The sequence below is a fragment of the Aquarana catesbeiana genome, linkage group LG01 (assembly GCF_042186555.1).
Source record: "Aquarana catesbeiana isolate 2022-GZ linkage group LG01, ASM4218655v1, whole genome shotgun sequence".
Taxonomy (NCBI): Eukaryota; Metazoa; Chordata; class Amphibia; order Anura; family Ranidae; genus Aquarana; species Aquarana catesbeiana.
This window is the reverse complement of record NC_133324.1, coordinates 104236946-104263525: the sequence shown is the minus strand read 5'-3', so window position 1 is coordinate 104263525 and position 26580 is coordinate 104236946.

Here is a 26580-nt window from a genome sequence, read left to right as displayed (position 1 = left end):
AGACATCCTGTAAGGACGTTATTCCACTGCATAGTTTGGTGTCATCTGCAAAGACTGAAATGGTACTTACTTTTTCATACATCATGGGACACAGAGTCAGGCTAATATTCATGATCTACTGGGTTATACTTAGTCATCAGGTGAATGGACACTGGTAGACCAAAGGTCTTCAGACAGGAAGTAATCCCCTATATAACCCCTCCCATACAGGAAGCACTTTAGTTTTTCACCAGTGTTTGCAAGGTGGATGGCACAGTTTTTTTGAGCTCTCTGAGCTCCAGGTCTCTAGTCCCACAAAAGGTTCCAAAATGAAAGGGATTGACCAATCGGATCCATTTGACACTGGCTTTATGCTTATATAAATGGTACAGAGCCTCGCAAAGAAGACTGAAGATCCTGCGAGGTTTTGCCTGTAATGTGTCCTACGGGCACTGGACTCTGGAAATCCTGGACACTACAGCGCTAAGGCATTTGCTGCACAGTGCTGTACAGGTCCAAGGGAGTGGACCCTAAACATGAAATGGGTACCCAGTCCTTAAATGTCCAAGTGACAGAAACCCGCCGTGAAGGGTGAAGATTGGGCCCTTAGTTTCTAAGTGGCCCTGCACCTGGACGGATTAAGTGAAACCCCTTTATTTTGTTATTGTGGGGTGTTCCAGTGATCGTAACAATCAGTCAAGCTAGCTAAAAGCTGGACACCTGTGTGCGGTGACTATACCGGGGAGTTCTGGGCTAGCTGTGGGTGTTTGCAAAGTGTACCTTTTTTTGCTTGTGGCTGGCTGCTTTTTACCTGTATGATGGCGCACAACGGTGCGCCATTTCGCCTTGGTTTACCATGATGCATGTGCATTCGCAAGTGCGCTGCTGTGCTCAAAAGTTTGTTTGGCGGCTATGACGCATGCAGCTTCAACGCACATGCACAATAGCCTTTATCTGGACGTAGGACTATTTGCGTTGTACACTAATACAGTCACGCCCATTCACCGGGACTGTGCACATGCGTGCACACGCATGCACAGAACGTTTTGGCGCACACCCAGCTTATTTAAGCTGTGTAGGCCAAGCATGTGGTGCTTCCAGAAGGTAGCTGTGGAACACAGAGCAGGCTCTGAACAGACACTTGCAGTGGTTCATTTTTCCTTACACGAGTCACGTGAGTCACCAGTCACTTGGCAGGCTAAAGGTGCTTAGCAGGATTGTTGCATAGGGGCTTGGTGAGCCCTATTAAAGGGTCTCCCTTCTGAGGTGTTTTAATACTACACCCAAGTACTCTTTGTTTGTGGCTATTAAATGTCTTCCAAAATGAGGAGTTGGACTAACACCACAGGGAAGTGCACACCTATGTCGTCAGTAGTTCCTGATGAACCTAGTCGTATACCTAGTGTTGTATCCCCTGAAGGACCAGAGGCTTCTGGGCAATCTGAGCTGCTGCGCCTATCTGGTATTGTGCCTTCAGTCAACGCTGCTTCACCCTTTATCACTAAGGATGATTGCTGGCATGATTGCCTCCATCCTGCAGGGTGGCAGGAAGTGTGACAGATCCCCCTCCCTGGAGTCTGCTAGTCTGCAGCAGCAATGGGTTGAAGATGGTAAAGAGCTTAAAGCTCAGGATACGGTGGAGTGCCCAGCAGATGAGTCTGCTTCCGAGCAATCTGGACAAGAAGATATCCAGTCGATGTCTGCCTCTCAGTCGCAGTGGTTTTTTGATCCTGACTCTGACCGAAATGGTTCAATTTGCCTTTAAGCTGCCTCTTGCAGAGGTGACTAGGCCCCCCTGGTCTTCTTTGGGATCGTTGAGGCCTCTTGAGGTCGCACAGACTTTCCCTCTACACCTCCTGTTGGAACAGGAGGTGTACACTGATTGGAAACATCCTGACAGGACTTTTGTTCCTCCTAAGAGGTTTTCCCTTTTATATCCCATGGCTGAAAAGTTTGTTAAAAAATGGAGCATGCCAGCCGTAGATGCAGCAGTCTCTTCCTTAAACAAGAACTTAACTTGTCTGGTAGATAACGCACAGGGCTTGAAAGAACCCTGTTGACAAGAAATTGTAGTTATTATTAGAGGCTTCCTTTTCTTTGGCCAGTTCAGCTATTCAGCCAGCTGTTGCAGCAATTGGTATTTGCCAGTCTGTAAAGGATCAGGTCAAACGGCCTGATAGGCCTAACCAGGAGGATGATCTGCCTGAAAGTAAGACAGATATTTCTCGAGCACTGTGTTTTGCTGTTGATGCTTTAAAGGATTCAATACAGCAGGTTTCTCATCTGGTTCTCTTATCTGTACATATGCGCAGACTTTTATGGCTTAAGAACTGGTCAGCCGAGCTTCCTTGTAAAAAGTTATTGGCAGGTTTCCCGTTTATTCGGTGATCACTTGGACAAAACTTGAAGAAAAGCACCAGACGTCCCTCGTTTTAAAAACCCAGGGACTGCTTCCTCAAATGTCTCAGCGTCAGGGCGGTTCCACCGCCAACAGGGTGCTAGGGCCAGGGGCAAGCCACAAGGCCAGGGCCAGAAAAGGCCCTGGGCCCACAATTCTTCTAAACCCAGCACCAAGCCCTCCTTTTGAGGGGAAGCCCCCACTCCATCGGGTGGGGGGAAAGCTGCTGCACTTTGCGGACATTTGAAAGACAACAATTCAGGATGAGTGGGTCACCTCAATTATATCTTGCGGTTCCAAGCTGGAGTTGCGGGGGTTCCCCCTCAGAAGTTTCTAAGATCCAGCGTTCCCTCGGGTCCTCCAAAACCAAAAAGAAACGTATTGCTTTAGGCACTACATTATCTAGTGTATCAAGGAGTGATTGTAGAGGTTCCTGTATTCGAAAAGGGCACAGGGTTTTACTCAAACCTGTTTACGGTTCAGAAACCAAACGGGGACACAGGGCCCATTTTGGACCTAAGGTCCCTGAACAAGAATCTATTGATACAGTCCTTTCGGATGGAGTCTGTCCGCTCAGTAGTAACCTCATTCCAGAGGGGAGACTTTCTAGCCTCCATCAATATAAAAGACGCATATTTACATGCACCTATCTTTCAGCCTCATCAGGAGGTTCCTACGTTTTCCAGTAGAGGAACGTCATTTTCCGTTGGTGGCTCTACCCTTCGAGCTTGCTACAGCTCCCCAGGTGTTCACAAAGGTCTTAGCACCAGTACTGGGTCTTTTAAGGGCCCAAGGGATCCTGGTGCTCGGGTATCTGGATGACCTCCTGCTCAGAGATCATTCAATACAGGCTCTAGAACAGAGCATAATATTTGAAAAGCTTAGGCTGGATCATAAATGCCGAAAAGTCAGCCTTGAGACCAGCTCAAAGTCTAAAGTATTTAGGTCCGATCCTAAACACGGTCCAAACAAGAGTTTTCTTGCCACCCGTAAGGATCTGTGCCCTTAAGGATCAGGTGCATCACATAAGGGGCACCAGACAACCCTCCATTCGGCTCTGTACGAGTCCTCTAGCTAGGATGGTATCCTCCTTCGAGGCAGTGCCCTATGCCCAGTTCCATTCCAGGCCCTTACAACAAGACATCTTGTTGGCTTGGAACAAGGGAAGAAAAAAGCCCTGGATTATCCAATGCGCTTATCTCCTCAAGCATGCTTAAGCCTAAACTAGTAGTTGCAGGATCAGAACCTGCGAAAGGGAAAATCCTTTCACCTGGTAACTTGGAGAGTACTGACTACAGATGCCGGTCTCTCAGGCTGGGGAGCAACCCTAGATGGGTTCACAGCTCAGAGGAAATGGTCAGGGACAGAGGAGACCATGCCCATCAATGACCTAGAACTACGGGCAGTACGTCTGGCCCTACGGTCCTGGACGGTGGAGCTTCAGGGCTGCCTCATCAGGGTTCAGTCCGACAATGCCACAGTGGCCTATATAAACCACCAAGGTGGTACCAGGAGACTTTCAGCTCTGAAGGAGGTGAACTAAATACTAGCCTGGGTAGAGGGACATGTGCCAATTATATCGGAAGTCCATATCCCGGGAGTAGAGAACTGGAAGGCAGAATATCTCAGCCGCCAGCAGATCTGGCCAGGGGAATGGTCCCTACACCCAGAGGTGTTCCAGGAAATTTGCCAACATTGGAGATGGCCAGTGGTCGACCTACTGGCATCCAGGTTCAACAACAAGCTACAGCAGTTTGTGTCTCGAACTAGAGATTCTCTGGCAATCGGAGCAGATGCTCTGATAGTTCCCTGGAGCCAGTACTCCCTGGTTTCTGCTTTCCCTCCGATCCCTCTCCTTCCACATTTGTTGTGCAGGATTGGGAGAGAGGGGGTTCCTGGAGATTGTGAGACTGACAATAGATGGGCCACAGACGCTTCCACGTCGCCCCGATCTACTGTCTCAAGGTGCTAAATTCCACCCCAATTTACAGTCTCTAAATTTGATGGCATGGCTATTGGGGCCAGGGTGTTAAAGGACTGTGGCATCTCGGGACCAGTGGTGTCTACTCTAGTGAATGCTAGAAAAGCTGTCACTAGGAAGATTTATCATAAGGTCTGGAAGACATATGTTGCTTGGTGTGAAGCCAGAAAATGGCATTCTCAGAAATATGTGATTGGGAGAATCCTCTCTTTTCTACAGTCAGCTGTGGAAATCAAATTGGCTTTGAGTACAATCAGAAGTCAAGTTTCGGCCCTATCAGTATTCTTCCAAAGGCCTTTAGCCTTCCATTCACTGATCCAAAACTTTATGCAAGGGGCAACTCGCTTGCTTCCCCCCATTAGGTCACCTGTGTGTTGTAGGGACTTCAACTTGTTGCTGTCTGTGTTACAGAAACAACCATTTGAACCTATTAAGGAAATTCCACTAGACTTGCTGTCATGCAAGCTAGCCTTCCTATCACCTCTGCTAGAAGGGTGTCGGAGTTGGCGGCCCTTTCATGCAGGGAACCATACTTGATCCTTCACCATGATAGAGTCGTGTTATGACCTGTTCCATCCCTTTTGCCAAAAGTGGTGTCGGCCTTTCATTTAAATCAGAACACTATTTTGCCTTCTTTTTTCTCTCAGCCTCGTTCAGCAGAAGAGAGCTGCCTGGACATTGCCCGGGCAGTCAAGGTTTATTTGGATGAGAGCTCATTCTACCAGGGGTGTAGGAACCTCTTGGGCTTTTTGCCATCAGGTATCCAAGGCTCAGATTTGTAAAGCTGCTACCTGGTCTTCAGTGCATACGTTCACAAAATTTTATCAAGTGGATGTTCGAGCAGCTGAGGATTCGGCTTTCGTCCGCAGTGTACTGCGGTCTGCCGTATAAGTTCTGATGGCTATTGTTTGGTAGAGTATCTCCCTCCCTTCAAGGCTATTGCTCTGGGACATCCCAGTAGGTAATGAATATTAGCCTGACTCTGTGTCCCATGATGTATGAAAAGGAAAATAGGATTTTACTTACCTGTAAAATCCTTTTCTTTGAGTACATCGTGGGACAAAGAGATCCCTCCCCTCTTTTTTTAGGATTTAGTGCTTGCTACAAAACTAAAGTACTTCCTTTATGGGAGGGGTTATATAGGGGATCACTTCCTGTCTGAAGACCTTTGGTCTACCAGTGTCCATTCACCTGATGAAGTATAACCCAGTAGGTAATGAATATTAGCCTGACTCTGTGTCCCATGATGTACTCAAAGAAAAGAGTTTTACAGGTATGACGAAAAAATCCTATTTTTAATCCCAGACCCTATATCATTTAGAAAGATATTAAAAGGTCCCATCACTGAACTTTGGGGTACACCACTGATAACCTTAGACCATTCAGAGTAAAGATCATTAACCACTACTCTCTGAATTCGATCTTTTAGCCAGTTTTCTATCCATTTACAAACAGATATTTCCAAGCCTGTAGACTTTACCTTATTAGCCATGTGTGGTAAACTGTATCGAACTCTTTTGCAAAATCCAAGTATACCACATCCACAGCCACCCCTCTGTCTAAGGTTTTACTTACCTCCTCATAAAAATAAATCAGATTTGTTTGACAACTTCTGTCTTTCATGAATCCATGCTGTCTGTAAAATATTTTTTTCCAGCAAGAAGTCATCTATGTGGTCTTTTATTAAACTCTCCAGTATCTTCCCAACTATAAAAGTTAAACTAACAGGTCTATAGTTACTTGGTAAAGACTTTGTTCCCTTTTTAAATATAGGCACCACATTGGCCCTGTGCCAATCCAGGTGTACTATTCCCATAATTAATGAGTCCCTAAAAATGAGATACAATGGCTTTGAAATGACAGAGCTCAGTTGTTTTAGGATCCGTGGGTGGTAGCCATCTGGTCCAGATGCTTTATCCACCTTTATTCTGTCTAAATATTTCTAGACCATATCACTTTTGAGCCATTGGGGATCTTTTGGGCTGTGTCAATACCACCCCCATTATGGACTTGAGCTCCCCCGTGCTCCTTTGTATACACAAAACTGAAGAAAGTATTTAATATATTTGCTTCTTTGTCCCCAGTCACCCACTTTAGATTATTTTGTAAAGGGCCTACATGCTCAGACCTGACCTTTTTACTATAATTGAAGAATTTTTGGGGGTTTGTCCTACTATCTTTTGCAATCTGTCGTTCGTTTTGAGTCTTTGCGTCCTTGATTTCCTTTTTACATATTCTGTTATATTATTTGTAACATTTAAACGACAATAGTGTTCCTTCATTTTTATATTTTTTAAAAGCCCTTTTCTTATTGTTTATAGCTTTTTTAACTTTGGCCGTGAGCCACATAGGTTTTATTTTTAACCTTTTAAACTTATTGCCCATGGGAAAATACTTTGCGGTGAGTTCACAAACAGTCTTTTTGAAGAATTCCCATTTCTTTTCTGTGTTCATCAACGCCAATATTCCCTCCCAGTCTAATGCCGCATACACACGATCTGAATTTCCAATAACAAATGTTTGATGGGAGATTGTTGTCGGAAATTTCGACCGTGTGTAGGTTCCATCGGACATTTTTTGTTGGAATTTCCGACAACAAAAATGTGAGAGCTGGTTCTCAAATTTTCCGACAACAAAATCTGTTGTCGGAAATTCCGAGCATGTGTAGACAATTCCGACGCACCAAATTCCATGCATGCTCTGAATCAAGTACGAGACGGAAACGCTCGGTCTGGTCAAACTAGCATTCGTAATGGAGATAGCACATTCGTCACGCTGCAAATGTAATGCAGCTCATTCTCTTCTTCTTTATAATGCTAGAATAATGAAGTTGTTTTGCTGCTGATATTCACAAAGGGTTCTGACAAACTGATTTCTTTATTATTTCTCGTGATCTCCTGAATAATATTTGTAATTTTTTTTCATCAGATCTCCATAATAATGTTTAGAATTTATTTTTATAGTGATCTTTTTTTATTTATTTATTTTTTTAGCAAGATCGCCTTTTTTTTGTTTTTAATGAAGATCTCCTGGTTTTTTAATATTTTTTTTTTTACTGATCTGAATAATATTTTTAGTCATTTTGTGTGTCAAGTTACCACAACACCATTATTAATTGTATTTTTTAACCTCAAGGAGGTTGTTGGTGTTGGTGTTCCTTGTTAATTTGACATTGTATTTTTGAAATGTACCTGCCTACTCACAAACTATCCTTTTTGAAGTAAAACACATAGGCAAGTATTTGTGAAAAAAAATAGCCATTTATTAGGGGTCATAATAAAATAAAGAGGAATGCAATGCTGGATAAACTGGTGAAATTGGCAAAGCCTTTGTACCCCAGGGCGCACAACTATTTTACAGCCAAAATTGGTAGCATGAGGATCCCATATAATAGTGAGCACAATCCAGTCCAGAACTCCAAGAGATCAGGAACAGCAGCAGATGACATATGTGTCCCCAGGCTGTGGTCTTACAAAAGCTTGCGTCTTTTGTCAGACCAGACTGAACCCAGGCCATCACTTTCTTGTCTTCCTTCCACGCTTCCTTCCACGCTTGCTTTCAGGCTGTGGCTCTGGCGTTGGAGTTGTGGCAGGAGGTGGAAGAGGAGGACGATGGTCGAATTCACAAACCTGGCTTTGGCTTGTGAGTTCGCCCCTCAACCCCTTATTTAAGGGCTTGTAAGATAACTTCCTCACAGAAGAGGCGTTGGCCCTCCTCCATTTCCTGCATTTTTCAGGCTGCCATGCAGGCATAGTCCTCTTGAAGATTGGGGGGGGTTCTGAGGGCCGCAGTAGCCTGCCAAAATAGCCCGAGCGCTGCCTCCTCCAGGTTCCTCCCCTTCCTGGGACTTTTTTTTTTGAAGGCGGAGGGGAGAGACCTGCGATTCGGTCAGGTACTGGGCCTGGCCACCTCCTGGCTGCCACTTACCTCCGCCACCTCCTGGTTGCCACTTTCCACAGCCTCTTCCTGGCTGAGGCTTTCCCGTGTGTGAAAAAGGGACATAGTTTTAGTTTTTGATTCATCAATCACACACACAATTTTGAGCTCATGACTGTTGCAAACTGAATGTTAATAAATAGAAAAGGCTATTATTCTGACCCCGGCATTTTTCATTCTTGTCCCAATCATTTGTGGCCACTACTGTCTATAATATGTAAAACACTTTGCTAAATCAGAAATTAGTGATCAATAATAACACCTAGTTAACATCATTAATTTTTGGACAAGAAATATGTTGAACAATGCTATACCTGGCTCAAGCTGGGCTCCTCCACATCTTCCTGGCTGGAAGGCCCAGGTTGGACGTCGGAAGCCTCAGTTGGGGTGGAAGGTAGTGTTGAAGGAAGACTGGAGAGTGCTGGCCTGGGTTCCCTCTGGTCTGCCAGAAAATGCAGTCTGTCATAGTATCACGGCCTGGGGACATAAATGTCATCTGCTGCTGCTCCTGATCTCTGAGAATCCTGGGCCTTCTTGCGCTCCCTATTATAAGTGCGCCTCATGCCACCGATTGTGGCCTTCAAACAGTTGATGGTTGCCGTGGGGATCTGCGGTTTCACTAATTCCAGCAATGGATCCAGCGCTGCCTTCCTCTTTTTTTGATTGGTATAAAAGGGGTGGTTTACCTGCCACAGACAGGGCAGCTCCCTGTACATATCAATGAATATGGAGATAAAGTCCTGATCATTCAATAGATCCATTTTCTTTGCAAGACACAACACAAGACAAAAACCCTAATGTCAGGTTAAACTCCCCTAATCTTGTCCCAATATGGGCCTCAATCTATAAGCAGTATAGGCCCAAGTTAAAATTGTACCTTCGTTATCACGATTGGTTCTTCTGATACTTCTTTCTCCGCTCACAGATCGTACGTACGAAGCACGCGTGTTACGCTTTATATACACTGCACATGCGTGAAACTCCGCCCGCCCCTGACCTTCTATCTAGTATATTCCCTGCCCCTTCTCTTTTTGCGCAGTGGGAGAGCACATGGCGGAGAAAGAACAAGTGCATGAGGACAGCAGCAACGATGAAAGCCCGGAGCCACGAACGTCCCGAACCCGGAGGAGATTTAAGGCCTCAAATATGTCCTTTGTAGAGATGGTGGACATCATAAAGAGGGTCGACCATGATGGGAAGTATGGACCATACCCAAACACAAATGTGAGAAAGGCCAAGATCATGACTAAAATTTTGAGAAGTCTGCACAGGACTTTTGAGGTACGACGATCCAAGGAGCAATTGAGGAAACACTGGTCAGACCTGAAATTGAGGGCGCACGATCAGTACAGAAAGATCAGGAAATTGCTTCTAAAAAGTAAGTAGTTGCCGTGTGTTCCTATTAGGGTTGTCCCGATACAGATACTAGTATCGGTATCGGCACCGATACCGAGCATTTGCCCAAGTACTCGGGCAAATGCTCCCGATGATTCCCCCGATACCTGGACTGTCAGCGGTGATCGGCACGTGGGGGAGTTACAGGCTTCTCCCCCTGCGGCTTTCAGCTGCTTTAGTGACATACAGCGGTGATCAGTGCTTGTAACTCCCCCACACGCGATCACCGCTGACTGTCACTGCATCCTCCTCCATGCCCCCTCCGTTCCTCTGTCCCCCTCCGCTGTCCCCCTCCGTTCCACCGTTCCCCTCTCCTTCTCTGTCCCCTCCGTTCTGCTGTGCCTCTCCCCTGTCCCCCTCCGTTCCACCGTTCCCCTCTCCTTCTCTGTCCCCTCCGTTCTGCTGTGCCTCTCCGCTGTCCCCTCCGTTTCTGCTGTGCCTCTCCACTGTCCCCTCCGTTCTGCTGTGCCTCTCCACTGTCCTCTCCATTCTGCTGTCCTCCTGCTTCTTCCTTTGTGAATGGACAGAGTCAGCTGACTCTGTCCATGCACATAACTGAAACATTGTAACCTCCTGTGATTACGATGTCTCAGTTTATGAATGGAGAGGAGCCGCTGTCTTCTCTACATTCATTTTCAGTGCAGCTGAGGCTGCAGAGAAAGGAACTGGGGAATCTCTATCCTTGGTCTCTTTCTCTGTCTCAAGGGGGAGATATCAGGACCAATGATATCTCACCAAAGCCCCCAACAGGGCTGATTAGAAAAAACAAAAAAAACACATATTGCAATAAAGAATAAAAAACATATTATTGTAAAAAATAAAAATTGTAAATAAAAAAACACACAGACACCGTTCACCACCCCCCACCCCCCAAAAAAAAAGAAAGCATTGTTAAAAAAAAAAAACACTGTCACGTGACATTAAAAAAAAAGTATCGGTAATCGGTATCGGCGAGTACTTGAAAAAAAGTATCGGTACTTGTACTCGGTCCTAAAAAAGTGGTATCGGGACAACCCTAGTTCCTATTATTATTACTTTAGTGCTGCTCCATGTGCTTTTCTTTACTGTTGTACAGTTTAAAATGGCAACTTTCAGGTTCGTGAGCACAGTAATATTTCATAGTAAACATCGTTCATTCGCCCACTAATACGATCTTTTTGGCAGATACAGGTTAACTACATTTGTTCAGGCCTATTTGTATTCAAAGAAGTTTAGTACATTGTTGTCTAAATGTGTTTGTAACTTGAATGAAATGCAAACTTGATTCAGTGTAAAGAGAGGACACTCAGCAGCTGTTTACACATCTGGACGCAGGAGCACTAGTGTGGGACACTAGAACAAACTTTTTAGGGTGTCCCACACAGGTGCTCCAGTGGATACTAGGAGTGTCTCCATGTGTGAAACTTAAACCTAAAAAGGTAAGTATTCCAGCTTGAAGAAAGGGAAAAAATCATGTATTCAGCTTGAAACTCTGCCAAAATAGACAATTGTTAGACACTTCCAAGTGCTGTTTCATATTCCAATTTCTGCCCTCAAATATCTGTGTGCTAAGTATACCTTTTTTTTATTCATAGGGGAGAAAAGACTCGGGATATCAGAGGACACCAGGGACACCCCACCTCCCAAAGAAGGGGAAATACCCACAACACAGCCTGAGGATGTGGAGGAAGGAGAGGTTTATGAAGTGGGCGAAATAGTGACCACAACAGGTGAGTGTCTGAGACCACAGCTTCAGGTAATAGATGGATGCCTGCATATTTATAATACATGATGTGTTTTTTTAATTTTAGCTGATGTGGATGTTGTGGAAGAAGAAACACATTTCACAAGTGCAAGTGCACACGTCCTCATCGGGGAGATCATGGTGTGCAATCGTGATTTACAGAAGACCAAGGAAGACATCAATGATGTGGAAAAAAAGACTCAAAAACATCATTGATGTTTTAGGCAGAATCTAAAACACACCACAATTTTGCAAATTGTTTGTATTTTTCAAACTTTTCTTTAAAAATTTGAAAGGCAAATTTTGAAGATGCATACAGTGTGTCAACATGTGCTATCTGCCATCATGGGATATCAATGTACGCGTTTTGTGGGTGCAACCCCTTCCTCACAACTAAAGTAGATGAGAGGAAGGGGTTGCACCCCCGAAACATGTCCATTGATCCCCCATGGTTGGGAGCAAGCACATGTTGACCTTAGACATGGGATTAGGAGGAAAATCCCCATTTTGACTCTCAATTTGTGTGCGTCTTCAAAATTTGGCTTTCACAGGGGTGACATCACCCCATTTGATGAAGGCAAGATCAACAGAGTTTGGACATACTAATGTCTGATATTGCCTTCAATTTATCAAAGTTGAACTTTGTAAGTTCCTGAGTTGTGTATTGTTTTATGTTTTTAAAAACATGCCTGTTTACCACAAAAAAGGATATTTCTACTGTCCAAAAAAGAATCCAAAAATATCTTGGTTTGTTCAAAAACCCTTTTCTAAACGCACATGTGAATGTGCACAGAGTAAAAAGTTTTCTACTCAACAATGTGTGGCTTCTTCTTTCAATGCTCAATAGCAGTTTTTTGCTTAAGTTGGTGTTTACAGTGACAATGGGGGTTATTTACTAAAGGCAAATCCACTTTGCACTACAAGTGCAGTTTCAGTGCACATTCAAGTGCACTTTTGCAGTGCACTTGTAGTGCAAAGTGGATTTTCCTTTAGTAAATAACACCCACAGTGCTTTATAATTTGCAACAATCAGGCTATTTTCGTCACTCCAAAAAATAAAATCATGGTGCTGAAAATGATGAATATTTTTATCCTTAATGCAGTACATACATTAACAACAAAAACAAGGTGTGTGTAGCAGACCCACAATATAATAGTTAGCTGAAGAAGAGATTGTCACCTCATGTATCAAAGAAATTACGTTTGCACTATTGAAGAAAATGGTCAAAAGGAAAAGCCCATTGGATAACCTAGGAGACAGCTAAAAGAAACACAAGCGGTAAATCAAAGGAAATATTTTTCTGTTTAAAATACAAATTTATTTAAAAAATGTTTCTTATACATTTTCTGGCATATCAATGGCCCCCCTACCCGCAAAGTACGCCATATATTTTAGATGGACCTCGCGTGCGCTTTGGGGGGGGCAAGCCAGGGCGGCCAGCTACAAGCGCCGTCAGAGTTTGGTCTTGAAATCTGGCTTCAGGCCCAACTGAGGTCACATAGTTCATAGAATTTCTCCTTAAAAAGTTGTGGAGAATGCAGTATGCAAGAATTATATGGTTAAGTTTATATTCCACCATGTTGATTGGTGTAAGGAATAGGTGGAACCGGCGGAACCGGCTGGCCATTATCCCGAAGGCATTCCCCACCACTTTTCTGGCTCTGGCCAGCCAGTAGTTAAAAACCCTCTGGTCCGGGGTGAGGGTCCTCATGGGGGAATGGCCGCATCAGGTGATCACCCAGCCCAAGTGTTTCATCAGCAACAAAGATGAATGGCAGACCAGCCACTTTGTCTTCCAGGGGTGGCAATCCCAAGCCACCACTATGGAGCCGTCCATAGAACTTGGTCTGGGCGATGACTCCACCATCCGGCCATTCTTCCCCAAGTCCACATACAAAAACTCGTATGTTGCCAACACCACCGCCAACATCACTATACTATGAAACCCCTTATAGTTGTATTAGTATGACCCCGAGTTGGGGGGTGGGACTATGTGGACGTGTTTCCCATCTGTTGCCCCTCCGCAGTTGGTAAAGTCCCACCTCTGGGCAAATTGGGAAGCCACAGTCTGCCATTCCTGTGACGTTGAAGGAAACTGTGGATTGAAACAAGAAAAATAAAAATGAGTACTTTTGCACATAACATTGCAAGCAGATTAGGCACAAACATTCTTGGCCAACATCAGTATAACATTGATTTTAAGGAGTATTTAAAGAAAAAAAAACTAAGGTCCACTTATCAGATCCCCCCCCCCCCCCCCCGATGGGGAGGGGGAAATGTTTTGGACAGGTAACCCTCTCCACTACATTGAGAGCTGAATGCATAAATAATGTTTGTTTCTTTGGGCAGCCCCTCCTTACTTACACTATTGGCAGCCCACTGGACAGGTAAGAAGTGTCATAATACAAAAATATAAATACACACTGTACAAATTGAAGCGCATGTTTACATTCTGCAGTTACCTATCAAGATAATAGGAGAACAAAACTTTAAACAGTACCATTTGAAAGTATTCAGGCAGGCCCTTTCACTACATGCTTTGGTGAATTCATCCATAAATATGAACACAAAAGAGGTGGGTATAGTGTGTATGGGTTTGGCAAAGTCAGCAGATAGAGGATTGGTATCGGTTGACTTAGCTGTTGGGGGGAGGGAGGGTACCAAATGATTTTGGTACCCCCAAAAAAAGCCTCGGGCACTCTGCCTGAATTTAAGAACACAAATAACATTTGTACACATTTTAGGGGGTATGACAAAACAATATAGGGCGCATCAAATGTGCAATATGTTACGATGTAAACTTATAGATTATGCAAAGAAAGTGCTATAGTACATGAACAATAAATGTGCTGCATTTGCAATAAAGTGAATCCAATATACTATACAATATATTATGATGTGAACCTATAGATTATACAAGAAAAGTGCTATAGTGCATAAACGATAATTGTGCTACATTTGCAATAAAGTGAATCCAGTGCATCAAATGAAATGTCCTCAAATATTTTGAAGAAAACACACAACGTTCTTCTTAGTAATCCAATCACCACTTAATAAAGTGTACATGCATTCTTATTCGTGCTTCACCCGAAGTGGTATATCTAAGCGCTCACCAGATAGTAGCGGCCACAAAGTGACCCTCAGGCATGAAAAACCATGTATCTTCAAAAAGGTATCTTTGCCAGATCCTGCCAGAAAGACTCCAATCACCAGTCAGCAGAAATTGTGTATGACATCTATAGCTGAGTCATGGTGCTTCAATGCCTCAGCCCAATCTGCAAAAAGTGGCTCCCCATAAAAGCCACAAACACTTGGATAGTGTAAAAACGTCTTTATTCCAACGAAGCTAAAAACTCCCAATCAAATGTGCAGGTACAGGATGAAAAAAACAGAAAACGAAGCTGCAGCTGAGAAGGGAAGCAGAGACAGACTGATACCTTATGTTCTGTGGGTATTTGTTGACAACTCGGCAAGCGTCCCAGCTGATCCAGGAACGGAGGACTTATAACAGTGTGTCAAGCCTCCCTTTTAATATAAGTCACGCTGTGCGCGCGTCTTCAGGAAATAGGCTCAATGCCATTTTACTGGAGCCTATATAGTATTGCCTGTGATGTAATTGGTCAGAAAAAAACAGCTGACTAAAGGAAAAAAACTTCTTATCTGCAAAGCCCCAAACAAAAAATCCTGTAGAGACACAACTCTGCCAGCCTTCTCAGCTGCAACTTTACAAACGGGTGTCAGACTGACACACCGCAACAACGATCGCCGCGATGCGGGATATTGAAACCACTTCGCCGCCATCATTTTGCTATATGACGGGCGGCAAGTGGTTAAAGAAAAAAAACTAAGGTCCACTTATCAGATTCCTCCCCCCCTCTGATGGCCCCTTGTACAAATTTTAGGGGGGGGGATGTTTTGGACAGGTAACCCTCTCCACTTCATTGAGAGCTGAATGCATAAATAATGTGCGTTTCTTTGGCCAGCCCCTCCTTACTTACACTATTGGCAGCCCACTGGACAGGTAAGAAGTGTCATAATACAAAAATATAAATACACACTGTACAAATTGAAGCACATTTTTACATTCTGCAATTACCTATCAAGATAATAGGAGAACAAAACTTTAAACAGTACCATTTGAAAGTATTCAGGCAGGCCCTTTCACTACATGCTTTGGTGAATTCATCCATAAATATGAACACAAAAGAGGTGGGTATAGTGTGTATGGGTTTGGCAAAGTCAGCAGATAGAGGATTGGTATCGGTTGACTTAGCTGTTGGGGGGAGGGAGGGTTCCAAATGATTTTGGGACCCCAAAAAAAAGCCTTTGGCCTGAATTTAAGGATGCAAATAACATTTGTACACATTTTAGGGGGTGTTTAGGGTAAAGCACTACTATGGAGCTGACAAAATAGATTGTTAAGTGACTAGGCCCAGGTGTGTATGGGCCCAGGATAGCATGCTGGGGAGGTTAGTGAAGGCAAATATGCATGAAGGACAAAAAAGACACTTGAAAAACTTCCAGCATGCATGAGGATAAAGAGGACATTCACAGCATATTACAATCATGGTAATTAGGGAATGATGAAAGAAATACAGTACATTAGCAAACATTAAATACATAGAATGTGATGTTAAAGGAGAAATCTTACCTTAATATAGTGCTTCTGCAGGACCTGTATGATGGCAGAACAGGTCTCTGGAATAATTATTCCCAGAGCCTGGGGGGAGATGCCAGTCGAGAACTTGATGTCCTGCAGACTTCTCCCTGTTGCCAAGTACCGCAATGTGGCGACAAGCCTCTGTTCAGGAGTGATGGCTAGCCGCATGCAGGTGTCCTGCTTCGTAATATAACGACAGCAAAGCCAACAATTGGTGAAAAATGGGGTCCGTCATCCAGAGATAATTTCTGAGATAATCAAGATTATTCTCATGGATCTCCCGTAACAAAGGCATGTGAGAGAATTGGTCATGCTGGAGCAACCAATTTTTCGTCCATGAACTCCTCCCCGCCCTGTTCATGGACTGGGCTTGGGTCAAAGTAAGAATCCCAACACCAAGCCCCTGAACAGCACGAACTCTACCATGAGTACGCACCCGCAACATGGCTTCAAAACGATCGTCTGGTCAGAACGAACTAACAGAACGCACTGAAAATCAGAAAGGCCTGAGAAGAGCGAGCTGAAAATCAGAAATGAGCGGACAAGAATGCACTGAAAATCAAATACGTAATAAAAATACGCACTTAAAACCAGATACGAACTGACTACACGCACGAAAAACCAGATACGAACCCACAAGCACAAACTGAAGAGCAGTAATGATCTGAAAAGCACGAGGCTGTGAATCGTCTCTCACCAAACTTCTACTAACACGAGATTAGCAGAAGGAACCCAAAGGGTGGCACACTGGCTATTGAATTTCCTCTTTATAGTGCTGTCATACGTGTTGTACATCATTCTTGACGATCGGAATTTCCGACATTTGTGTGACCGTGTGTATGCAAGACAAGTTTGAGCCAACATCCGTCGGAAATAAATCACAGGATTTCGTTGTAGGAATGTCCGATCGTGTCTACACAGCATAAGTCTTGGAGAGCAGCCCTCATCCTTGGAAAATTTGCCCTCTTAAGGTTTTTATCTTAGTTTTTATCTTTCCTGTATGTGTTTTTTGCTTACAGTTAACATCAAATGAAATCATGTTATGGTCACTGCTACCCAGATGTTCCTTTATATGAACATTAGTAATAAGCTCTGCATGGATTGATATTACCAGGTCCAACAGAGCATCATTCCTAGTTTGGGCCTCAATAAACGAGAGCTTTTGTTTGCCCTTTAACTGTTCCAGCAGTGCCATTACTCCAGATAATTTCCGCGTAGTTAAAATCCCCAATTATTATCACCGTCCCAGCCCTTTCCATCTGTGCAAGGAGCTGAGTCTCCACCTCCTCATTAACATTGGGTGGTCTATAATAAACTCCACTGATTAACTTTGAACTACGCACATCTATATGCAGTTCCATCCATAATGCTTCAGTCATATTACACTCTCCATCAATTAGATCCTCATTCACACTCGCTTTGAGATCACTTCTCACATAGAGACAGACCCTGCCACCTTTCCTTTTTACCCTGTCTCTCCCAAAGGGTGCATAGCCAGGAATATTAATTGCCCAGTCATGTGAGGAATGAAGACAAGTTTCAGCAATACCAATTACATCATAGCTCTCCTCCTGCAACAGAGCTTCCAACTCACCTATTTTGCTTGGCAGACTTCTAGCATTGATGAACAAACACTTTAATGCATTATTACATTTTGCTCTGGTGTTTTGCATATCTTTTTTAGTAGTACAAATGGCACTATAATTTCCAATGGTTGTTTACAACATGGGAACTTTCTTGTCACCTGCCATAACCCATCCACCCATCTATCCCCATTAATGTCTGTTGCCCTTGAAGTCACATTAAAAGGTGGATCCTCCTACTGCTGTACAGTATTTTTTAATGGTTAGGGTTTTTTTTTTTTTGCATTGGTACATGTCCCTCATGACCAGCTCCAAATGCCCCTTTTTCTCAGTCTCTTGCCTATTATCCTTGAAAACAGCCAGATAATAATAAGCCAGACAATAATTTTCAAGGTTTGCCATCAAAAGATTCCAATATGGTTTGGGTTTAAGATTTAAATTTTCAGTCTTCACAATGGGTTAGACGAACATCCTTTGAACTAAACCCAGACACATTTGCTGCCATCCTTTTTCAGTATTCTGTCTGGCATCTTGTCTCTTCACTTAGTTGATGGCCAGTGATGATGTAACTTCTGGGTATGCATGCTGGAGTTATATCAGGTTGGCACCCGGCATCCTTCTTGGTATCTTACAGATGTCAGGAATGGGCCAATGGTGTACACTGAACTGTGCATGCTCCAGAGGCAGTGTACACGCAATAAAAAAGTTTGTAGAAGAAAAATAAAAGTTTTTTTTTGGCAGAAAAATCATAGTAATTTTGTATGCTCCACGTCTGTAGCCAAACTGGACAAAATGACCCAGTTTAGGTTGATCAGTAGCAATTTTTATTACAAGCTCTATTATGCCGCGTACACACGATCGGACTTTCTGACAACAAAACCGTGGAATTTTGTTCGAAGGGTGTTGACTCCAACTTGTCTTGCATACACACGGTCACACAAATGTTGGCCAACAATTAGGAATGTAGTGACGTACAAGAAGTATGGCGAGCCAATAACAAGGAAGCTCAATAGTCAAGTGCCACCCTTTGGGCTCCTTCTGCTAATCTGGTGTTTATCTCGTGTTAGTAGAAGTTTGTTAAGTGACGATTCACGCTTTTCAGCCTTGTGCTTTTCAGTTCATTTCTGCTTTTCAGGTTGTGCTTGTCGGTTCGTATCTGTTTTTCAGTGCGTGCTTGTCAGGTCGTTTCTGTTTTTCAGTGCATTCTATTTATAGTTCGCTTCTGATTTTCAGTGCGTACTTGTCTGGTTGTTTCTGAATTTCAGGTCATGCTTGTCAGGTCCTTTCTGATTTTCAGTGCGTTCTGTCAGTTCGTTCTGAGCAGCCGTTCGTTTACTAGCCATGTGGCGTTCTCGTCGGAGAGATCGTGCTGTTGTTGGGCTTGGAGTTGTTGCTTTGGCCCAAGTCCAGTCAATGAACAGGGGGAGGAAGAGTTCTTGGACCAAGAAATCGTGACCAATTCTGTCATATTCCTTTGCTGCGGGAGCTCCAGGAGAATAATCTTGATGAGTTCAGGAATTATCTCCGGATGACAAACCCCGTCTTTCACCATCTATTGGCTTTGCTGTCTCCTTATATTACAAAGCAGGACACCTGCATGTGGCAAGCCATCTCTCTCGGGCAAAGGCTCGTCGCCACCTTGCGATACTTGGCGACGGGGAGAAGTCTCCAGGATATTAAGTTCACGACTGGGATCTCCCCCCAGGCTCTGGGAATCATTATTCCAGAGACCTGTTCTGCCATCATTCAAGTCCTGCAGAAGGACTATGTTCGGATAAGTTTTATCCTTTAACATCAAATTTTATGTATTTAATGTTTGCTAATGTATTGTATTAATTTCTTCATTCCATAATTACCATGATTGTAATATGCTGTGAATGTAATCTTTGTCCTCATGCATGCTGTAAGCTTTTAATGCTCCTTTTTTGTCCTTCACTAACCTCCCCAGCATACTAGCCTGGGCCCACACACACCTAGCCTAGTAACTTAACAATGTTTTTTGTCAGCTACATTTTAGTGCTTACCCAAGTGCGCTCTCAAGTTCACTTGCATTGCACTTGTAGTGCAAAGTGGTTTTGCCTTTTTGAAATAAGCCCCAGTGTGTCAACATGTGATAGATCCCATCATGGGGATCAATGGACGTGTTTCGGGGGGTGCAACCCCTTCCTCTCACCTACGTTAGTTTGGAGGAAGGGGCTGCACCCACAAAACGCGTACATTGATATCCCATGATGGGAGATAGCACATGTTGACACACTGTATGCATCTTCAAAATTTGGCTTTGCCATTCTTAAAAAACTGTAAAAACACATACAACATAACAACTATAAAATGTAATTTGGGTTTAGATTTTTCCCAAAATATCGATGATGTTGCTCAGTTTTTTTTGAACATTATGGATGTTTTTTTTTAATCTTCCAAATCATGATTACAAACCATGATCTCCCTGATCAGGATTTGTGCACTTGCACTGCTGAAGTGAGTTTCTTCTTCCACAACATCCACATCACCTAGAAATAAAAAAACACACCATGTATTAAAAATATGCAGGCATCCATATATTACCTGAAGCTGTGGTCTCAGACACTGACCTGTTGTCGACAGCATTTCTACCACTTCACCCAGCACTTCCTGAACATCTGCATCCACATCTTCAGGGTGTGTGGTGAGTTGCCTTTCTTCATTTGGTGTGGGGTTACTGGTGTCCTCAGATGTCCCTGTTCTTTTCTCCCCTACGTGAATGCAAAAATGGTATAGTCCACATGTGCAAACAGCTGCTGAGTGTCCTCTCCTGACACTGAATAAAGTTGTCATTTCATTATAGTTTCAAACACATCTAGACAACAATGTAATAAACTTATTTTAATCCAAATAGGCCTGAACAAATGTAGTTAACCTGCATCTGCCAAAAACGACGTATTAGTGGTCGAACGAACAATGTTTATTACGGACGATTCCTGTGTCCACAAACCTCAAACTTGGAATTTTAAACTGTACAACAGTAAAGAAAAGTACATGGACCAGCACGAAAGTAATAATAATAATAATAATAATAATAGGAACACACGACAAATACTTACTTTTTTGCAGCAATTTCCTGATCTTTCTATACTGATCTTGCTCCCTCAATTTCAGGTCTGACCAGCGTTTCCACAATTGATCCTTGCATCATCGTACCCCAAAATTCCTGTGCAGACTTCTGACAACTTTAGCCGTGATCTTGGCCTTTCTCACATTAGGGTTTCTGTACGGCCCATGATTCCCATCATAGTCTGTACCCTTTAAGATGTCCACCATCTCCACCATCTCTTCAAAGGACATATTTGAGGCCTTATATCTCCTCCTGGATCGGGAACTGCCTTGCACCAGGCTTTCCTCGTTGCCGCTTTCTACACGCATCTGCTGTCTCTCCGCCATTTGCTCTCCCACTGGACTGAAAGAGAAGAGGCGGGGAATACACTAGAAAGAAGGACAGGGGCGGAGTTTGATGCATGCGCATTGTATATAAAGCATAATGAGGATACAATTGGAAATTGGGGCATCAGTGGTTAGTGGCCTATACTGCTTATAGATTGAGGCCTATATTGGGACAAGATTAGGAGAGTTTAGCCTGACATTAGGGTTTGTTTTGTGTTGGGTCTTGCAGATAAAATAGTTGATAAATTTATGGCCCCAGATTTCCTGCCAGACTTTATCGAAAAATACAAGGAGCTGCCATGTCTCTGGCAAGTAAAATGCAAGGACTATTCTAACAAGAAAAAGAGGAAGGCAGTGATGGAGAAACTGTTGGAATTAGTGAAGTCTGTGTACCCCAACGGCAGACATCAACTATTTGAAGACCAAAATTGGTAGCCTGAGGAGCACATATAATAGGGAGCACAAGAAAGTCCAGGATTCCCTGAGATCCGGAGCAGCAGCAGATGACATATATGTCCCCAGGCTGTGGTACTACACAGCCTGCGTTTTTTGTCCGATCAGACGGAACCCAGGCCATCGCTCTCAACACTTCCTTCAACATCAGCTGAAGCTCCTGAGGTCCAACCTGGGCCTTCCACCCAGGAAGATGATGTGGAGGAGCCCAGCTTGACCCAGGTATAGCATTGATGAACATATTTCTACGTTAACTAGATGTTATTGATCACAAATTTCTGTTTTAACAAAGTGGTTTATATATCAATAGACAGTAGTAGCCAAAAATGATTGGGACAAGAATGAAAAATGCTGGGGTCAGAATGATAGTCTTTTCTATTTGTTAACATTCAATTTGCAACAGTCATGAGCTCAAAATTGTGTGTGATTGATGACCAAAAAACTAAAACTATGTACCATTTTTATACACAGGAAAGTCTCAGCCTCAGCCAAGTGGAGGCTGTGGCAAGCAGCCTGACTGAATCTCCAACCAAAAGGGCCAGGAAGTCCAGAAACCTGGAGGCCACGGCTGCTTTTCTTTGCCATGCTACAGCGGCAATTAGCACGGCCCCTGATGGCCAGGAGGCATTTGGATGTCTGACAGGCAATAACTTAAAACAAATGGAGGAGGACCAGCGTATTATATATGAGGAAATAATTCTCCAGGCCCTAAACAAGGGTACGGGGGGGCAAACGCACCCATCAAACACCCCTCTGTGAGTTGGACCATGCTCCTCCACCACCTCCACCAACACAGCCACCCCACCAACCACAGCAGCAATGAAGGTAGTCTGGAAGAAACTGTTGAGAGTGATGGCCTGGGTTCGGTGAGGTCTGGCAAAAAACGCAGGCTGTTGGAAGACCACAGCCTCGGGACATATATGTCATCTGCTGCTGCTCCCGATCTCGCTCCCGGGACCGCATTGTGCTCCCTATTAAATGGACTCCTCATGTTACCAATTTTGACAGTCAAATAATTGATGTCTGCCCTGGGGAACAAAGGCTTCACCAATTCTAATGCCGCGTACACACGGTCGGACTTTTCGTCTACAAAAGTCCAACGGACGCCGACGGACTAAAGCTGGCTGGTAATCCGATCGTGTGTGGGCTTCTCCGGACTTTCAGCAGACTTTTTCAGCCTCAAATCCGACGGACTTTAGATTTGAAACATGCTTCAAATCTTTACGTCGTAACTACGACGGACCCCGAAATCCGCTCGTCTGTGTGCTAGTCCGACGGACAAAAACCCATGCTAGGGCAGCTATTGGCTACTGGCTATGAATTTCCTTATTTTAGTCCGGTGTACGTCATCACGTACGAATCCGTCGGACTTTTGTGTGGTCGTGTGTAGGCAAGTCCGTTCGTTAGAAAGTCTGCTGCAAGTCCGCCGAAAGTCCGCAGGAAGTCTGTCGGACAGGCTGTCGGACTTTTGTAGACGAAAAGTCCGACCGTGTGTACGCGGCATAACTGTTTCTCCATCATTGCCTTCCTCTTATTTTGATATGACCTTGTGCTCCCTATTCAAATGAACATTTTTGTTTTGACAAATACTTGGCTGTTTTATGTCAAAAAAGGACCGTTTGTTTGTGAATAGGCAGGTACATTTCAAAAATACAATGTCAAATTAACAAGGGACACCAACATAGCTGTATCTTTGAGGTTAAAAAATACAAGATAATAATGGTGTTGTGGTAACTTGACATACAAAAATTAAAAACATATTCTGGAGATCACTAGAAAAAAAACAAAAGAAAAAAAATTATTCTGGAGATTACTAGAAAAAAAAAATAAATACATTTGTCAGAACTCTGTGAATATCAGCAGCAAAGCAGCTTCATTATTATACCATTATAAAGAAGAAAATGCGCTGCATTGAGAGATTTTATAATTTGCCGCGTCACGAATGTGATATCTCCATTATGAACACTAATTTGTCAAGACCAATCGCTTCCGACTCGTCCTTGATTCCGAGCATTTGTGTTTGTACTTTGGACTTTTGTCCGACGGACTTGTGTACACACGATTGGAACGTCCGACAACACACATTTGTTGGCGGAAAATTTGAGAACATGCTAGCCAAGATTTGTTGGCGGAAAGTCCGACAACAATTGTCTGATGGAGCATACACACGGTCGGATTTTTCCCCAACAGCCAGACATCCAACATTTCCCATCGTGTCTATGCGGCATTAGAAGGATATACTAAATACCAGCAACCATTAACTCTTTCATGTTTACATGAAAATGTTTGTTATGATTTAGAAGTGCAAAGATATTCTTTTTTTCTGGCAGAAATTAACATTCTTTGATGAGACCTGGTTAGAATTTTCAGTCACATCTGACAGTAAACCTGTTTTTTGGGTTTCTGGCAGTGCAGCAGCTTGAATATATCAGCAGAATATAACTAAATAATGTTTCATTTACAAGTTTTATTTAAAAAAGAGAATCTTCTCCAGGGCAGTGGTATTCACGGCAAGTATTTGCCATACCACAGTTTAAATTCCTGCCTGTGTAGGAATATTGACTATAATTGCAACAAACAGCTATTCCCTGCCCTATTTTATACCATATTATCCCTCTAGTGCCCAGCGTTATCAAACTAACATCATATTTGTGAGCCCAACTAAAGGGATTGTGGGATTGGTAGATCCAACCGATGTCTGTTCCCCTGCATGACTATGCATCCAGACTACATATCCCAGCTATCTTTGCTACCACCAGGGAGACTTCTAAGAAGAACTATAAAAAAAACAGAAACCCACTTTGCGCTCTCTTCCCCTGGGGCCTTGTGTGTGTCCATGCAGGGAGAGTGAGGTCGCGGCCTACCACGCGATCCACAGCATTCCTACCTGACCGATAAGGGACCCAGTGATGCCTGCTGTTTATCGGACTTCTGATCAGCACCGTCTCTACAGTGCAGCTACCCACATTTCGTGCTCTGTAACGGGGGATCATCACAAGTGGATCTGCAGCCAGAACGTCCATTCGGGAGTCACTGGCTGGAAGGCATTGAATCAACCTGGTCTTTGCAAACCTTTCCTTTGTTTCATTGGGACACTGTGCACAGACAGCTTTGCCTTGGGAACACTTCGCAGTACCTTTATTTGAACACTGTACATAATTGTCTTTAGCTACAGTCATCACAAGATATATTACCACTCTGTTACTACACCCTATTGGATACAATTAATGAGCTCTGACTGCTAGTGAAGACCATAAGATCGGCAACAGGGACATTCTGTCATTGCTATTTAAAGGGCCTTTACACCGTCCATTTTTAGCTGCATCACTTATTAGGATCAGAGGTTAAACAGGCCAGACTGGGTTTCTCTTTTTAGAAGTACTGTCAGTATTGCTGCTTAACTTGTTCATCCTTTCAGTTATGTCCAAGTGGTATTCTACTGTACATACAGTAGGTGTATATAATATTCTGCTGTTGTATTCTGTCTAAACTAACATTTCTTAAGTAGTCATTTGGCTGAGTTTGTGCTGCTATCCCAAACTCAGTTGAACCATTACCTCTTTGTACAACCATACCTCACTGAAGTATTCCAGTAAACGTTAATAGAATATAAACGCATTGAGTGCTGTCTTATTACTTAAAGGTGTTGCAATGATGTCTGAACCTAGAGTGTTAGGTGGGTTGGATTATTCACAGGGTCATAGCGATGCAGATGAGCAGGTAAATCCAAGCAGTCCCCTATCGGGCCGTGGTACACCTGTTTCTGTTCTGCAGATATAGACAGGCTATGCTCATGGCATCTTGAAACATTCTAAGTGGATAGATCTGGTTGTGGTAATTTTACTATCAGTCTCAGTGTTGTAAAATTGTGTATTGTATCCCTAACATTTCTGGGCAGATTAAGCACACATGGATAGTAACTAAACAAAGATGAAAGACTTTCTACAAAAAACAGACCTAGTGCCATGTTGCTTGCTTTAGGATTGTACCCCACATGATTCATTGTTTGGCTATGTGTGGTAACAAACAGGTGTATCCAATACATTAAGTAGTCACTGAGAAAAATATACAAAAAGCAGTTGGTGCCCATATCTTGGCACTGCTTTATTTTGGATAATAATCTTGCTAAAGAAACATTACATATGGTGAGGAAAGTGTAAGTACAGATTATAAAGGGTTAGGGTTAGGCTCTACACTACTTTAGAGCTAATGTTAGGAGTTAAAGTTAAAGCAGGCTAAACTCTTTCAATCATAATTACCTATTTTTAATCTTGCTGCTGTTTGCATTAAAAAAAACTAGATAGGAAGGTATATTTTCATGTTTTAACTTTTTTTTTTTTACATTTATTCAGTTGCTTCTTGGTTTCTGGCCTAGGCCAAAATGATGGCATACATCCTATCAGCCTTCATAGGCATTTTTTCTTTCATCTGAAGGAGAGGAGGGGAGGAGGAACTTTCTCACTTAGGCTCATCCTTCTGCTTGCATGCCTGAGCTAAGGGCAGATGTATTCCAGAAAGCAAAAGCTACAAGAATCATTTGCCTTTACTCAGTATGGCCCTGGTTATAAATGCTGGGGGGAGGGCTTTTCAAAATGATTTTTCAACAAAATAAAGCATGGAGACATTGATGGATGAGTGCATTTGCATGGGTTATTAAAAATTAGTTAAATGTTGTTTTCAGTTTATGGTGGTAAAATACAGTTTACTCTCACTTTAAGTTAAAGAGAAGGCTAAAATGGTTTGGTCAGACTGAATGTGAAGGGTTATATTTTATTGTTAGGTTAAGTGCTAAGGGGAATTTAAGGCTTGAATGAAGAAAGGGTTGGCCATTAGGGTCAGCCTATGGGTCATATATACAGTATAACTATCAATGAAGAAGGAAACTCACAGGACCTGAAATGGGTATACATGCAAATGTGTAGGTTTGAGGGTGAGCTGATGTTTAGCTCGAGTGCAGACCACCATCATAACATTGGATCACTAGTAAACCTTGATATTTGCATGTGTTATCTTGTTTAACTGCTTGCCGACCAGCCGCAGCAGTTTTACTGCGG